This window comes from Canis aureus, chromosome 9 (genome assembly GCF_053574225.1).
Source record: "Canis aureus isolate CA01 chromosome 9, VMU_Caureus_v.1.0, whole genome shotgun sequence".
Taxonomy (NCBI): Eukaryota; Metazoa; Chordata; class Mammalia; order Carnivora; family Canidae; genus Canis; species Canis aureus.
Genome location: NC_135619.1, coordinates 21,149,881 through 21,167,518, shown reverse-complemented (window position 1 = coordinate 21,167,518; position 17,638 = coordinate 21,149,881). Strand labels below are relative to the sequence as shown.

The 17,638-nt window shown below is 36.2% G+C and overlaps 1 protein-coding gene across 50 annotated transcripts in view; it reads left to right on the top strand.

Annotated features, from left to right (window-relative positions):
- Positions 1-14,950: 14,950 nt before the first annotated feature.
- LOC144320501 (uncharacterized) overlaps positions 14,951-17,638 on the top strand; it is a 140,451-nt gene continuing 137,763 nt past the window's right edge. For 48 of the 50 annotated variants that reach the window (XR_013386100.1, XR_013386102.1, XR_013386101.1 and 45 more), the window contains exons 1-2: positions 14,951-15,083; positions 15,636-15,751. The gene's annotated coding sequence lies outside the window, so the exon portion shown is untranslated. Of the gene's footprint in view, positions 15,114-15,635; positions 15,752-17,638 lie in introns of all 50 variants that reach the window. The other 2 variants (XM_077909143.1, XM_077909141.1) reach the window with 2 other exon arrangements.

Genomic DNA, 17,638 nt, shown 5'->3' with positions numbered 1-17,638 from the left:
TCCAGGAAAGACAACAAGCAAACAACCCTGGGGAAGACAACATGGAAACAGCAATTAAAGAATGCCTGGAAAACTGTGTGGAGGTTCCTCAAAGAGTTAAAAAGACCTGCCCTACGACCCAGCAATTGCACTGCTGGGGATTTACCCCAAAGATGCAGATGCAATGAAACGCCGGGACACCTGCACCCCGATGTTTCTAGCAGCAATGTCCACAAAGCCAAACTGTGGAAGGAGCCTCGGTGTCCATCAAAAGATGAATGGATAAAGAAGATGTGGTTTATGTATACAATGGAATATTACTCAGCCATTAGAAATGACAAATACCTAACATTTGCTTCACCGTGGATGGAACTGGAGGGTATTATGCTGAGTAAAATAAGTCAATCGGAGAAGGACAAACATTACATGGTCTCATTCATTTGGGGAATATAAATAATAGTGAAAGGGAATAGAAGGGAAGGGAGAAGAAATGGGTAGGAAATATCAGAAAGGGAGACAGAACATGAAGACTCCTAACTCTGGGAAACGAACTAGGGGTGGTGGGAGGGGAGAAGGGCAGGGGGTGGGGGTGAATGGGTGACGGGCACTGAGGGGGGCACTTGACGGGATAAGCACTGGGTGTTATTCTGTAAGTTGGCAAATTGAACACCAATAAAAAATAAATTTGTTATTAAAAAAAAAAAAAAAAAAGAATGCCTGGGACACACAATGGAAGATCCCTGGGAGGCAAAACAGGATAAAAACTGGCTTCATGGAATAATTTTGAATGTTCCCTCTATTCCATTATTGTAAGATTTTGATAAAGATGGTCATTGGTTTTTTTTGTTTGTTTGTTTTTTGTTTTTTGTTTTTTTTTGTCTATTTGTTTTTGTTGTTGTTGTTTTAATGGTAGAATTCACCAATGAAACCATATGGTCTTGGGTTTTTCTGTGCTGGGCAGTTTTTGATTCCTAATTCAAATTTCATTCTTATTGGTCTAAGAATATTTCCTACTTCTTGGATTCAATATCCATGAGTCAGTCAATCTTGATAATTTTCCTAATCTACCTGATTTTTTAATAGATGATTGTTTATGGTAATCTGTCATCATACTATGGATTTCTGTGCTTATCTGCTGTATTATTTTCTCTCCCATTTCTCATTGTGCTTTTTGAGTCTTTTTTTCTTAATGTGGTTAAAATATTGCCAATTTTATTTTTGGAAAAATAGGTCATTACTTCCAATGTTATTTTATTATGTATTCTGGTCTCTATTTCTGATTTTTCTTTTGTTATATCTTTACTAAATTTCAGCTAATCTTTTTTTCTTTTTCTAGTTCCTTATGCTGTAATGTTAAGAAAAAAGTTCAGGGATGCCTGGGTGGCTGAGCTGTTGAGCGCCTGCCTTTGGCCCTGCGCGTGATCCTGGCATCCCATCGGACTCCCTACATGGAACCTGCTTCTCCCTCTGCTTATGTCTCTGCCTCTCTCTCTGTGTCTCCCATGAAAATAAATAAAATATATTTTTTTTAAAGTTCAAATAAACAACTTAATACAAGCATTCATGTCACAAATTCTACTCTAACATTAGCTTTTGCTGTATTCCACAGATTTGGAATATTGTTTTCTTTTTGTTTTGAGACATATTTTGATTTCCCTTTTGATTTCTAATTTGGCCCACTGCTTATACAGTAGTGTGTTTAATATTTACATATTTAATATATAATATTTACATTGTAGATTTTCCAGCTTTTTTATTGTTGTCTTTAGTTTTGTACCATTGCGGCTGGAAAATCTACTTGGTAGCATTTCAGTCTTCTTAAATTTGCAATATTTGTTATGTCTCTTTTTATGTATTTGTGAACTAACCAGGGATTCTTCCATGTATACTTGAACAAAATGTGTATTCTATTTCTCTTGGAATATATTTATATATGTCTTTTAGAAAACTATGTATTCTGAAGTATGAGTCAACTAAAAAAAAAAATGTTCTTGTTAAAAAACTACTTTAGGGATGCCTGGGTGGCTCAGTGAATTAAGTGTCTGCCTTTGGGTCAGGTCATGATCTTGGGGTCCTAGGATTGAGCCCCATATCGGGCTTCCTATTCAGCAGAGTCTGAGAGTCAGAGTCTCCCTCTTCCTCTACCTTCTCCCCCCTGCCCCTCCACTCTTGTTCTCTCAAAATCTAAAAGATAAACAATTTAAACTGAAGTTACTTGTTTAAAATAAAACATCAGAGGGGAGGTTGGTAGGGGGATAGGGAAAAAGGTGAAGGGGATTAAAAGTACACTCATAATGAGCACTGAGTAATGAAATATAGAATTGTTTGATTACTATATGTACACCTGAAACCAATGTAACACTGGGTTTACTGGAATTAAAGTAAAAACTTAATTTAAAAAATGGCTAATGACAACTACTAACATATTACTACTACAGTTGATCCTAGGATTTAGGGGTGCCAATCCCTGTGCCAAAAATCTGGATACAACTTTTGACTCCCCAAAAAACTTAAATACTCCTAGCCTACTGTGAACCAGAAGCCTTATTGATAACAGTTAACCCACATTTTGTATGTTTATTATATTCTGTATTCTTACAATAAAGCAACCTAGAGAAAAAACATGAAGAAAATTGTTAAAGAAAATACATTAACAGTATTGTTAAAAAAAAAAAAATCTATTTGTAGGTGGTATACCTGGCTATCCCCCAGATCTAGCTCTTTCTTCAACTGTGTGGAGATACAGCAGACCCAGGGATACCCCTTCCTCTAGCCTCCAGTCACCCTCCAACCTCTTTTCTAGTCACAACTCTAGGAACCATCTTCCAGTCATCCTTTGTCTCTGGGACCAGCCAGCACCACTTTTTCAGCTCAGCTTCTTATTGCCAAATTAACCATGAGTTCCCAAATTAGTTAGAATTATTCTAGCTAGGTGGAGGCTGTTAACCACCTAGTCACAACTTGCATCTATGGGCCTCCTACACCTACCTCTCTGGCTTCTATTTCAACTGCAATGATGTGGCTCTTAAGGACACAGGCCACTTCTTCCAAGACTTGGCCAAGGAGTGGCTGAGGGTACCAGGCATCTATAAGATACAAAAACAATGCTGTGGCCATGCCCTCTTCCAGGAAGCTATCCCAAGATGAATGGTGGAAAACTGTGGACCCCATGGAAGCCACCATGGTCCTGGAGAAGAACCTAAACCAGGCCCTTTTTTGATTTGTATACCCTGGGTTTGCCCATAAAGACCCCCATCTCTGATTTTCTCAGTAATGACTTCTTGGGTAAGGAGGTAAAATTTGACAAGAAGGCAACTACCTGAGTAACCTCCCCAGGCTAACTGACCACCTCCCTCCCTCTGCCAGGCTAGCTGACCAGGACCCCACCACCCCCACCCCCACTCCCGGCTAGCTAACCACAATGTGACTTCCCCAGCACCCCCAACCCTCCTTCCACCCAGGTTGGGCTGAACAAGTATCTCTTCGAAAGGCATATCCTCAAGCACAACTAGGTGCCTCCAGAGCCCAGCAATCACTAAGGGGCTCCCTCTAGCATCCCCCTGGTGCCAGGGCTTCTCTGCCTGAGTGCCTACAGCTGCTAGGAAGTTGTTGTTGTTGTTGTTAACTACCTTGGAGCCCTTTCCCAAATGGAAACAATAAAGCTTTCTTTTTTGGGGGTGGGGTGGGGAAGGTATGTGTAGGTGAACCTGTGCAGTTCAAATCTGTGGATCAACTGTAATCATTTTTCTATCAATACATTTGCATAATTGATTGTACTTTATATCTAGAACCTTTTACTAGAACCTTTTACTAAGAATTATAGAATAAGTATTACACCATTTTGAGTATGACTTTATTATAATATGATATTTACAGTGTTCAGATTTTATACTAAGGGATTCACAAAGTGGTTATTTTGATCATATCCACATTTTAAGGTAATCATCCTAATTTTTAAAAATGTAAGGTAATTGTCCTAATTTTATAAGTAGAGAAACTGGCATCCTGCTGTTTTTAAAATATTTTGTAGAAGTATTAATTAGTGTGCTTACTAGAAATACAAATTAACATACCTCTAGTCAGAGCTTCTGAATCAAAATCTCAAAATATACAAATTCAGTCAGCACCCCAAGTGATTTTTCTGCTCTACTGAAAAGTTAGCACTATTGCCTCTTTGTAATACTGCTAGATTTGCCTCATCTGGCTATAACCAATAACATATTTACATCATTCATTTTCTGAGTCACTTACATTGAACCATGCATAGGGGTATTAGAGCAAGTCTAATGCAGGATTAGGTTAGGGAGATCTTCTAAAGGCAGCCATGGGGGAGAAAATGAATTCATTTACTGCTTCCACCTGAGGTATTTATAAGGCAGTGAAACCCTACAGTATTCTTCCTATTATAGCCTCTATTATAATGTCTTTTTTTTTTAAGATTTTATTAATTTATTCATGAGAGACACAGAGAGAGGCAGAGACACAGGCAGAGGGAGAAACAGGCTCCATGCAGGGAGCCTGATATGGAACTCAATCCCGGGACTCCGGGATCATGCCCTGAGCCAAAGGCAGATGCTCAACTGCTGAGACACCCAGGCATCCCTATTATAATGCCTTTTATCTCAGCTTCCAAAACAATTTCAAGTTCAGTTGGCTTCCACCTAAGTGCTTTAATTTTTTCTTGTTGGTACAGCTGCCTGTTTTATTTGCATCTTCAGACTTCTCACAGTCTTTTCACTCACATCTGAATTTCTCAGAAAAGAGGTTATTTCTTTTAGAGATTTAGTAGTTCATGTTTCTGTCCATGACAACATGTTCCTTCTGGAGGTCACCCAGACATACCCCATACTCCAGTATATGCTACACTGTCCATAAATTGTACAGGTGGAGTCTGTATGTCTGAAATTGATTCTATTTTGTAATACATACCATCTGAAAGGAGATGGCACACTTAGTTTAGCACACAAAGTAAGTTAGAGGTTTTAATAGATCAAATTCAGACTAATGCCCAATAAATCTCATGATAAGATTGAGGCACTGATTTCAGCTCAGTTTGGAGGTTATTGCCGATTTAATTTACCAAAACACAGCAGGCTTTATTTCAACTCTTTACATTTCCCTTTTTTCTGTAAGGTTAAGCATGTAATTTCTAAGGACACAACCGAAGGCTTATGATACAGTGCATCAATACTGACAATCAAAGTAATTTATTTTCTGAACCCTCAAATGGGTATAAAAGTCCATTATCTATCTGTACTATCAAGAAGCCTGAGGACAACATGATTCTCATTTCTTGGTATGGATGTATGGATTTATTAACAGTTATAAGATATCCTCACAGTCTTGTAACTCAAATATTTTGCTGTAGTATTAATAGGTCTCACTTAGATTTCACCTAAGATATAATGAGCGTTTCCAACATGGAAGATAAATTTGTTTTATTCATCTACTTTTTGGCTGAGAAAGATTTTCTTCCACTATGTTTTTAATCCATGCTTCTATCATATTATTCCTAAAGCAGGAATATTATTTAATTCTAGAAAGATTTTTTCTCTGCCATACATATATATCATATTTTAGCTGTACTATAGCTGACAAATATACTTGCAAAAACACTGCTCCTTTTATACCTCTAATGTTAAAATTTAGAAGTGCTATAATACAAGCATTACAATTTCAAAATAGTTATCAAGTAATTGAGAAGCTTGGACTTGGAAGCAAGTCTACTAGGAGTTCATTTAAGTAATGCTAGATAAATATAAGATTTACTATTACTTTTCAGTATGTTAAAGTTTCTAAATTAAATGGCTTAATGGCCACTTGTTTATCAAACACAACAATTTGACATTTTCATCAAAATCTGTAATTTATGATCTAGCTAAGTTTGATAAAATAATTTATTCTATAATACATAGTTATCAATTCAAAAGGAGGTAATTTACTATAAGGTGAATTTTTAATTCCTGCTGAGAAAATCTAAGTAATAAATACCCTTACAAATATTGTCAGACTTGATATATATAGTTATGAGCTTGGCAGTAAAACAAATTAGCAGTCTCTCAGTTCACATCTGCTAACAAGGAGTTTATAGTTCTCAATTTATTTTGCTTTCAAAAAGGAATAACTTATGAGAGACCATATTTACATCCCTATAATTCTTACTTGTGATCATTTTCTCTGGCACATAGAGTTATGTAATAGAATGTAGTTCTTTCGAGCTAAAGACAAAACTAGACAACCAATTCAGTATCCAAAGAGTAATTTAAGGTCCTAAATTTTTACTAGAATAAAACAAATATTCTTCACAACAAATAGGAAAAGTGATGATAATAAGCTTAAGTTGACATTTTGTAATAGTCTGTCCTAGGTAAGCTAAGGCAGCATTTTTGGAACTTCAATTTGCAAAAAAAAATAAACACACCTAGTTTTGTGAGGCATTAATGGCAATGCTAAATAACAGAATAAGATAACCACAGCATACTTTACAGTGGTAAAATATTTAGAGAACACTATATGCTATATCCCACACTCAGAATATTAGATTACTAGGGCTCTGAAAGTACTGTAATACTAAATAAAACTTATTGAACTCAATATTTTCTAAACTCATAAGTAGAGCTACTTGTTTTGTCACATATTCAGTAATAACCTGAGTAAAGTTATTCCATGAAGCAATCTTTTAAAAAATCTGACTTAGGGGTGCCTGTATGACTCAGTTGGTTAAGTATCTGCTTTCGGCTTGGGTCATAATCCCAGGATCCTGGGATCAAGTCCTGCATCAGGCTCCCTGCTCAGCAGAGTCTGCTTCTCCCTCTTCCTGCCACTCTGCTTACTTGTGCACATGCTCCCTCTATCAAATAAATAACTTTAAAATAAATTTTAAAAATATGACCTAAAGGTTACACTAGTTGGCACACTCAAACTGGACAATTGAGGAGAGTGAGTTTAACAAAGGGACTAATTACAAAGGTGTGGATAAGATTAAGGAAATAAGAGATGCTGAATTTTCCAGGGTCTAGCAATATCATAGGACCATTACCACCCATAGGCCTGAAGGGACACAGGGAAGGAGCAGAGACTAGAACCTAGGGCAGGTTGCTATCATGTGGAGCTGTGGCCTTTGGTAGAAGGATCTAACCAATACAATATGACATAGCAAAAGGGAAGCTAGGGGAATAGATACCCTTTTCTCTTTCTGTGATCACCTATCCTTAGTCCCCTTGGCCAAACTCAACCAAAGCCAGAGAGTAAGAGACCACATTAATTCTGTCTATAAAGTTCAACTTCCTAAGACACAGAGCAGGATATAAAAGGATAAATAACAGATCTGGATGGGCAAATATCCAGCACAATAATACTATATCTGAGATCTATTTAGCATATTTTTCCTCCTAAATATAATATATTAGTTTATTTTTTTCCCAAAGATTATGTTGTTGAAATATTTGCCTATCAATATTTACCAGTCTTCTACTACAACAGTAAACAAAGACAAGCTCCCAAAGGAGCTGACAGCCAAGAAGGCATGAGAGAAACTATGTAAACTGAAATGCAATTTGATTAGGGCTATGATGTATGATTAAATTGCTGTAAGTTTACAGGGGGAAAAAAGTAACTAACTCTGGTTAAGAAAGCCAAAAAGTCACTAGAGAGGAAGTGATATTTGTTTGAACAGTCATGAAGCATGAATAGAAGATTTTCCAGGCAGGGTGGCTGGGAAAGTCAGGGAATGCATTTCTAATGGAAGGGACAATAGCAGGGATGTGTGAAAAGGAAGGAATATTTTGTGCAGGGCTTGGTAAGAGGTTCTGAATTGTTGATTATGCAGGGCATACTATGGAGCTGTGGTTTGTAAAAATAGAAGGACTGATTAGGTGCTCGTCATAATTCTAGGACTCTGGGATTTGTTCTATACTTAAGAATTGTTTTCAGTGTCATTATAAGTAAGAAATTAGAGATTGGTAACCATGAGGGCTACAGATGGGGTGATAATGGCTCTGAACCCCAATTCAATTCTATATATACTTATTCCATCCTTCTGAGGCTATGATACTACTTTGATACTATAAAGAACAACTTTTTTGTTTTTGACTATGATTGCAACATGATCAATTCAATGTAATTTTAGTATGTGCTATCTGAAATTGTGGTTGTTCCAACAGTATAAGAGAACCTACTAGAAAAGAACAGCCCAAATAGTTGTTAGCAGGCTCACTTTCTGATAAATATCACTGTGGTTGTGCTAGATAATAACTGGCAAGAGCAAACTATACAAATTTTGCCTATATGGTTCACATAAGTCCTGAGTGCCAATTTTCATAGAAACTTAAATTAATCCTTCCTCCACTGCCTTGTCCAATTAACTGTTCTCCAATTAACTTCAAAACAAAATAAGATTTCCAATAAAAGACTTCAGGGCACAACCTAACTTTGGGTGGCATTTACAAATTACTTCCCCTTCCCTGCTTGATTATGATCAGATCAAACCGTAAATGAACCATTCTGAATTATTGAATGTAATGAACCAAAGAAATAGAAATGTGCCTGTGGGGATAAAAGTTCATTCTCCTGAGGTCTTTCTATATTACTGTCCTGTGTGATGTTTCTCAGATCAATGCCTAAAAGAAAATCTGAAAAAATAGTAGCAAATGCTTTAGTTCTTTGTCTGAAATATGTTTTTTTTCCTTAGGCTCCTGTTCATCTCTGTCTTGGCCATCAAACAGACTGAAATGCTTTTTGATAATCAATATTAAGAAATGTATACGAGGAGTATCTGGGTGGCTCAATAGTTGAGCATCAGCCTTCAGCTCAGGTTAGGATCTCCAGGTCTTGGGATCAAGTCCCTCATCTGGCTCCCTGCAGGGAGCCTGCTTCTCCCTCTGCCTATTTCTCTCTTTCTCTGTCTCTGTCTCTCTCTCTCTCTCTGTCTGTCTCTCATGAGTAAATAAATAAAATCTTAAAAAAAAGAGAGAGAAAGAAATGTATACCAGAGCACCTTTGACACTTAAAGGCTATTTGCGTTATAGCTTTGTTTGCTTAGAAGAGATGATTTTTGCCTAAAAAGCCCTTTTCCAATCCCCATTTCTACCTCGATTCCCCATAGTAAAATCATTTTCTTCATTCTTGGTTTAGGTATTACCTATTCTCCTAGCCCTGTCACCCTCTCCCAACCTGTGTATCTTTGTATTTACCTCAGAGCACTTAACATATCAATACAACAATTATTTACCCATATTTCTCACTCCCTTCCAAGACTGTGACTCCTTAATCTCAGGAACTATTTCTAATATAGCTCGGTAATCCCAGAAAGCAGTAAATGAGTATATGATAAATTGAAGGGACCTTTATCATAAATAGCAACTATTGAAATAATAAGCAACTTATTTTTCTAGTCCTAATCATACTGCCAAATTCTTACCCCAAGAAATCAATCAAGAGTAGCACCACTGAAAGAGAACTAGAGTATGAAGCTGAGTTGCCCTAAATCATAATGTTTCATATTGGAATAAATTTCACCTCAACTCAAAACAAGTATCTACATATTGGACCCCAAATTCTCCTCCAGATAGACTTTTAGCTTGCCATCCATTTCAACTGTGGTTCTCATTTTGGCTGCCACATCTCCTTGAACCTTAGAAGTACCTGTACAACCCTAAAGCTCAAAGATCTTTACTTATTTTTAAAACTTAGAACTACCAGTTGGAAGTAAACCAGCTATAGTAAAAACATCTGGACAAAATACAGAAAGGCAATTACCTAAAAACTAAAAGGCCGTAAACAGACTGGAAAAAGATAGTCAAAACTTGAAGTGACCAATAGCTTCCTGGAGTTCTGCCCCCTTCCTAGCTTCACCTGTTACAGATTGAATTGTGTCCCTCCAAAAAATATGTGGGGACCCTAACCTCTAGTACTTAAATGTGACCTTATTTGGATATAGTGTCCTTCCAGGGATAATCAAGTTACAATGGGGTCATTAGGGTGGTCCCTAATCCAATAGGCCAATATCCTCATAAAAGGAGAAAATTTGATCACAGAGACATGCACACAGGAAGAATGCCATGTGAAGATTGGAATTATACTGCCACAACCAAGGAGCTACCAGAGGCTAGGAGAGAGACCTAGAACAGATCCCTCCCTAGTGCCAGGAGGAGTATGGCCCTGACAACACCTTGATCTCAGAGGTCTAGCCTTCAGACAAATTTCTATTGTTTAGATCACTCACTTTATGGCAATTTGTTATGGCAGCCCTACAAACTAATATACCATCTTTTCTCTCCTGGCTTTGACCTGAGGATGGCCTCAGTTATGGAACTGTTCAGTGAGCACAGACAATAAAAATCCCAAAGAGAATTCTGTCTTCCTGGACAAGGAAAAGTAAATCCTAGAAGCCAAAGAGTATGTGTGAGTGGTGGGAGAGGATCCTGTGAAGTAGACAGATGGAGATGGGAATGCTCTAATTCTATGATCCAGCACAAGTTCTAGGCTCACCCCTGCAGTTACATGCACAATACAAACCCAGAGGACAGCAAAGGTTATAAGAGCTGAATAATACAAAACATGATCCACTTGCTAAAATTAGCCATGAGTGGCATGCATTGAATTTAATCAAAGCAACATAGTAAGGGCTCTGAAAATAAAGCTGATACTGGAAATCAAACCCACAGAAAGGGAGATAAAATGAATGCTCTAAACTTACTCTGATTGTAGGTTGATTACCTCAAAATTTAAGATGGTTGAGTTAGGGAGGTAGGATTCAACATTATCTGGAGGACCAAGTAACACATGATGTGACATTCAAAACATAATAAAAAGTGGGATCCCTGGGTGGCGCAGCGGTTTAGCGCCTGCCTTTGGCCCAGGGCACGATCCTGGAGACCCGGGATCGAATCACACGTCGGGCTCCCGGTGCATGGAGCCTGCTTATCCCTCTGCCTATGTTTCTGCCTCTCTCTCTCTCTCTCTCTCTCTCTCTCTGTATGACTATCATAAATAAATAAAAGTTAAAAAAATAAAAAAATAAACATAATAAAAAGTTACTCAATACATAAATATAACACAACAATTTGATCAACCCTTATTGGAAAAGACAATCAACTAATTACAATCCCAAAATGACCTAGATGTTGAAATCTTCAATCCAATACTTTAAAAGCAGCCATAACTGTGTTTATGAAATGTTACCAGGGAGAAATTTAGAACTTGATAAATGCATGAAAAGTAATGGAAATGCTAAACATTTGGACAATATTCTTCTTTTCTTAAGCTCTTTAAAAGATGAATTTTTGATGAAAACAAAATAAACATTTTCTGGTGGTTTCTCAATGTATATAGCTATAATATGTGTGACAACTCTAAAATACAGGGAGAAGGATAAAGGGACCTATGTGATAACAAGCTTCTATGTTTTATTTAAATAAAATATTAATTCTGTATAGACTTTAAAAGGTTAGTTGTGTGTTTTTGTTTCCTAGTATAACTGATTAAAAATATGGAGCAATATAGCCAAAAGCATATAAATTAAAATGCTATACTGGAAATATGGAAATAATCCAAAAGGAGGGGAGAAAGGAAGAACAGGAGAATCTGAGAGGGAAGAAATATTAAAATGATGCTTCTAAAGTCCAGCCATATCAATAATTACATTAAATGGAAATGGTCTAAACATTCTAATTAAAAGATAGTGTTGGATGGATTAAAAACATTATATCCATTCCACAAAAAACTCACTTCAAATATGATATTAATAGACTAAAAGTAAAAGAAGGGAAATTGCTACACTAACAGATAAAACCTGGAATGATTATAGCAATAAAAATAGAGTTCAAAATAAAGGAATAAAAAGACTAGATGAAAAAAAGTCCATTCATAAAGATATGATAGGATAAAACAAAAGACATAATTAGCTTAAATGTGTATTACCTAAAAAATGGGCTTCAAGATACATTTATAAAAAATGGATAGAAAAAAAATGGATAGAAGTGACTGAAGAAATAAATTCATAAATACATGTAGAGAATCCAACAATTCTCTCAATAATGAATATAGCAAAAAGAAAAAAGGATATAGGAGATTTTAGCAATGCTATTCACTAACTTTGCTATAATTAACATTAACATTTTATAGAATGCTTCACCAAACAAGAGCTGAATATATATTTTTTCCAAGGGCACAAGAAACATTCATCAAGATAGATTATACAGCATAGGCTATAAAAACAAATCTTAACAAATTTGAAGAATTAAAATCCTAGAAAAGGATGTTCTGTAATATAATTAATTATTAATCTGAAAATCTTCAAAATAACACAACATTTAATAAAATCCAAACAAAAATCTCAGGTAAATTTTTTTCTTTTTTTTTTTTTAGAAATTGACAAATCAAAAACTTACATAAAAAGGCAAAAACATTAGAATAGCCTAAAACCTCTGTAAGAGAACAAAGTTAGAGAATACATACTAATTCAATTCAAAATAACACAAGTCAAGAGAAAGTCTCAATTAAAAACTATTTTGAACTAAATGAAAGTATGACATACTAAAATTCATGGGATATAGCCAAATCAGTGCTTAGAAGAATATTCATAACATAAATTTTTAATTTAAAAACTTACTGTAGGGATGCTTGGGTGGCTCAGTGGTTGAGCATCTGTTTTTGGCTCAGGGTGTGATCCCAGAGTCTGGAATCAAATTCCGCATCCGGCTCTCCATGAGGAGCCTGCTTCTCCCTCTGCCTCTCTCTCTTTCTCTCTCTCTTTCTCTGTCTCTCATGAATAAATAAATGATTAAAAAATGAAAACTTATTGTAAAGCTACAATAATCAACACTGTCATATTGGCAAAAAGATAGAAGTTTCAGTGTAACAGAATAGTATAGATATTCACCCACAAAAGGAAGAAAAATTGAATTATAACAGAAGCACAGAGTAATTCAATAGGAAAAATAACCTTTTCCAAAAACAGAGTGAGAATAAGTCTATAAATGCAAAAACCAAAAAAACGAAAACTTAAACCCATCCCTCATATCACATACAAAACAACTCGAAATGCATCATAAACCAAAATTTAAAACTGACAACTATGAAACTTCCAGAAAAACATAGCAGAAATTCTTTGTGATCTCATATTAGGTAAAGTGTTTTTAAATACATTAAAATGATTCATAAAATAAAAGATAAATTTAACTTCATCAAAACCACAAGGTTTGCTCTATCTAAGACACTATCAAGAGAATGAACAGATAAGCCATGAAAGTGGGAGAAAATATTTGCAAATCACATCTGACAAAAGATTTAGAATGTAAGAACCTTCTAAACTCAATTACAAACAAAAAACTGGGCAAAATATTTGAATAGATACTTCCATCAAAAAAATACAGATGGCAAATAAGTACATGAAAAGAAGCTCAACATCATTAGTCATTAAGTAAATGCAAATTAAAACAAGATAAGACTACATACTGACTAGAAAGCTGAAAATTAAAACAACAGCAACAAAATGTTGGTGAGAATGCAGAGTAACTAGAATACTCCTACATTTCCAGTGAAAATGAAGTGGTACATTCACTTTAGAAAACAGTTTGTCAATTTCCTATAAAGTTAAAATATAGTTATATATAACTTAATGACATGGTGATCACACTTCCAGGTATTTACCCAGGAGAAATTAAAACAGTAGTCACATCAAAACTTGTATGCAGAAGTGCATCACAAATTTTTAGAACTTCATGTTTTCCTGATGCCTCAACATCCCCCAAAAGGGCTTGTGAGTACTCTACCCAGGCAACCAGGTACACCAAGATGATAAGGCTGGTCCTTGCTGTTATAAGTTCCCCTTCTTGCCCTCCCCTGGCTATGACCTAGTGGCATTCAGGTGTACCAATGAATTCTCTCATACCTTTGCTGGAAACCTCACCCTGACCCCTAAATAAAGGCACTTGCCCCCAGGTCCTCAACTCTCTCAGGTCCCTACTTGCTTGGCTGAACCCATTCCCTAGAAGTTCCTCCTGTATAACCCCCTGTCTCTCTCTCCTAGGGCCTAGAAGTATAATAAGTCTTTCAATTGGTGAATGTAAATAGCAAAGACGAAAATTGACACAACACCATAGATAAATCTGAAGTATACTAAGCGAGAGAAGCCAGAATCAAAAAAACTTATGCTCTACAATTTCATTTATAGGACATTCTAGACAAGGTAAAACTACACAGACAGAACATATTCCTGCTACTGGGAGCTGAGTTAGGAGGAAGTTTTGACTAAATTGGAGCAGCATGAGGAAATAATTTGGGGTAACAAGACTCCTGTATCTTGATGGTAGTTGTTAAGGACTCAGTCTATTTATTATAATTCGTAGAACTGTACACCAAAAAGAATTAAGTTTATTGTGTGTTTAGTTTAAAAAATATAAATTTTAAAAAGTATTTTAAAGTTCAGATTTCCAGAGTTTTCTGTTGCTCTTAGAAATTGAGTAAAGTATGAAACTATTAGGATACCAACAATTGATTTCTATAAATATTTATGACCTAAGAGGACAAAAATATATTAAGACCCTTAAAAAGGTTTTTATATATTACATTTTAATAGCAAGTAGTCTTTTGTGTGTATGTGTGTGTGTGTTTCTACTGTGTGTGTGTTTCTATTGTTCTACCCTAACTTAACACCATTTGGTAAGATAAGTGGAAAATTCTAGACCTCCAAAACTCTTGTGTTCTTATCCAAAGACAATAACATAAAAAGGAACTACTGAGATATTATGATCTGTAAAAATGTTTATGTTTGATCCCTGAAATGACAAAAATATAATTCATATATATATATATATATATATATATATATATATATATATATAGTCCCTGTCCACAGCTCCTGGTTCACAGCTCCCAAAACCATTGGAATTTCCTGTGATAAGAGCAGTTACTGAGGTGACCTTTGGACCCCACTCAAAGGCAGAAACCGGTTGCCAGGAGAATACACAATGGGTTTACAGGGTTGGAACTTTCAGCCCTAGCCCCACCCCTAGAGAGGAGAGATGTCTTGGACTTGATCCATCATGAGTGTGTATGGAAGCCTCCATAAAAAAAACAAAAGGAGGGGGTTCAGAGGGTTCCAGGTCGGTGCTCAGAGAGGTGCTGGGAGAGTGGTATGCCTAGAAAGGGCATGGAAGCTCCATATCCTTTCCCCATATCTTGCCTCATGTATTCCTTCATCTGGCTGTTGATTCTTATCTTACTATGTCCTTTAATAATCTGGTAAAGCAAAGTGTTTCCCCCAATTCTGTGAGCTGTTCTAGCAAATTAATCAAATCTGAGGAAGAGAATGTTGGAACCTCCAGTTTGTAACCAGTTGGTCAAAAGCACATGTAACAACCTGTGGCTTGCAATTTCTGAGGCTGGAGGTAGAGGGAAGTCTTGTAGGACTGAGCACTTAGCCTACAATCTAATGCTATCTCCTGATAGTGTCAGAATGTAGTTGAACTATCAGACCCCCAGCTGGTGTTTGAGAATTATTTTGTGTTGAGGAGGGAAACCCTCCCCACTTTCAGGCTGGAATTAGGAGGAAGAATTTATAGAAGTCCTACTTCATTTCTGAAAGTTCTTTCTGCTTATCCCCATTCATTCAAAAGAATTTCCCAACTGTTAACTTTCTCTTTTCTCCTAATTAGTAATGTTTTAGCAAAAGCACTAAAAAGAGGAATGATGAGTTCTAATTACTTTAGGAAAGAGTCCATTTTCTCTCTTCTACCCTCCTTGACATGAGAAGGACAAAGTAGACAAACAGGTACGTAGACTCCTTGTACAAACAAAAACAAACTTATTTTAAGTCTTATTTTAAAGGTTAAAGGAAAACAACCAATGTTAATTTAAGGTATTAAGTTGTTTGCATTCAACTAAATAGGTTAGGTAAATAGTTGCAAAGTGTTTTTTGTTTTGTTTTTTTTTTGAGATTTTTAAAATTTATTTATTCATGAGAGACACACAGAGAGAGAGAGAGAGGCAGAGACACAGGCAGAGGGAGAAGCAGGCTCCATGCAGGGAGCCTGACTTGGAAACTTGATCCCAGGTCTCCAGGATCAGGTCTGGGCTGAAGGTGGTGCTAAACTGCTGAGCCACCCATGCTGCCCGCTAAGTGTTTACTACAATAATTGTTTACTATTATGTATTATAATGATCTTATTTGAATAAAAGTATCTCTATTGAGATAGCAAAATTAGGATAATAAATTCAGTTGTGATTCTGGCTCTGATGTTTCCTGGGTCTCTGGTACTTTGATATTGATCTGAAGAGCCTTAAATGTGTTGACTGAATGTAAATAAGAGAATCACTTGCACTACCTGGGATTTGAAATAAAAAAGTGTGTTCTATCACATACAGATGAAAAGAAGTTAGCAAATATCTCTTTGTTCATGCAGCAATAAGAATACTGTTATTTGCAGAGCTTACAGTTTTTGACTTACTATAAAATTTCTCCATAATGGTAATAGTCCACATAATTCAACAGAAAATAGTCTGTATGGTCGATATTTATTAAAAACTTTTTCCATCATTTGTATACAATGATAGTGGTTGATATATAAAATGAGGCTACTCGTACTCAGTAAAACCCTGACATATAGCTATAAATGGTGTCCAACAACAAAAACAAGAAACCCTTAAAAGATAGGCCTCCATCATCATCATCACAAAGTTAATGAAATGAGAGACTTATATAAATCCATCTGTTCTGGCTGCAGTTTGGTACCTCTGATAATTTTCTGTTACAATTTAAGTATTAAAGGGGCTTCAAAGATGGAAACAGGGATTCCAAGAATATGGTAGTTTAGGGACCAAGGGAGTAAGGAGTGAATTACAACCTGAGCCAAAAAGAATGGGCCCAGAGAATACTAGGAGATGAACATAGGACCCTAACTTTTTTGCTACTTTTGAGGAAGAGGATTGCTGAATGCCTGAAGTTTCCCCACAGGATTTTATCCTCCTGCCCATGTTTCCCCAACAACCTCCCCACTTCCCACAACCTCCACATAACTTTAGCCTACTGCCTTTGCTGAGATTAGGAGCTAGACAAAGGATTGGTGCCAACTGCCGCCAACTGTTGGTGATACTCAAATTCACATCATTACTGTTTTTCACATATTGCTCCAGTTGGAAGACTAAAAGAATGCAAGTTTTTGGAGACACAAATCTGATAATACATAATGCATAGAAGCTATTGTGGAGGTCTTAGACTTCCATGTAAGAATGCCAAATTTTAATCTATGGAAAATCTACTGTGCTGTACTAAGCCCTAGAGAGTTCAAAATCTAGCAGAAGAAAAGATCCTCAAATAAGTACATATATATTTTATTGAATTACAATTGTGACAGTGCTAAAACAGGGTGTAATGCTTGGTTTTCATCCCCTGTCACAAAGTGGATCTTTCTCATGTACAGTCAATCTAAACCTATAAAGCACAAGCAAGGAGGAGAAAATCCTATGGCTTCAGATATTTTCCAACACCTGGCTTATAAAAGCATAAATGTCCCATGGGTTCAATAGTAGGTATTTGAACACTCCTTCAAGGCTTACTTTTATTTGAGAGCAGATTGCTGCTGTTGAGCGACTAGAGTAGGCATATGAAAACAAACTCTCTAGCTCTTATGGACTCCTTCTAAGCTTATTCTTGGAAATG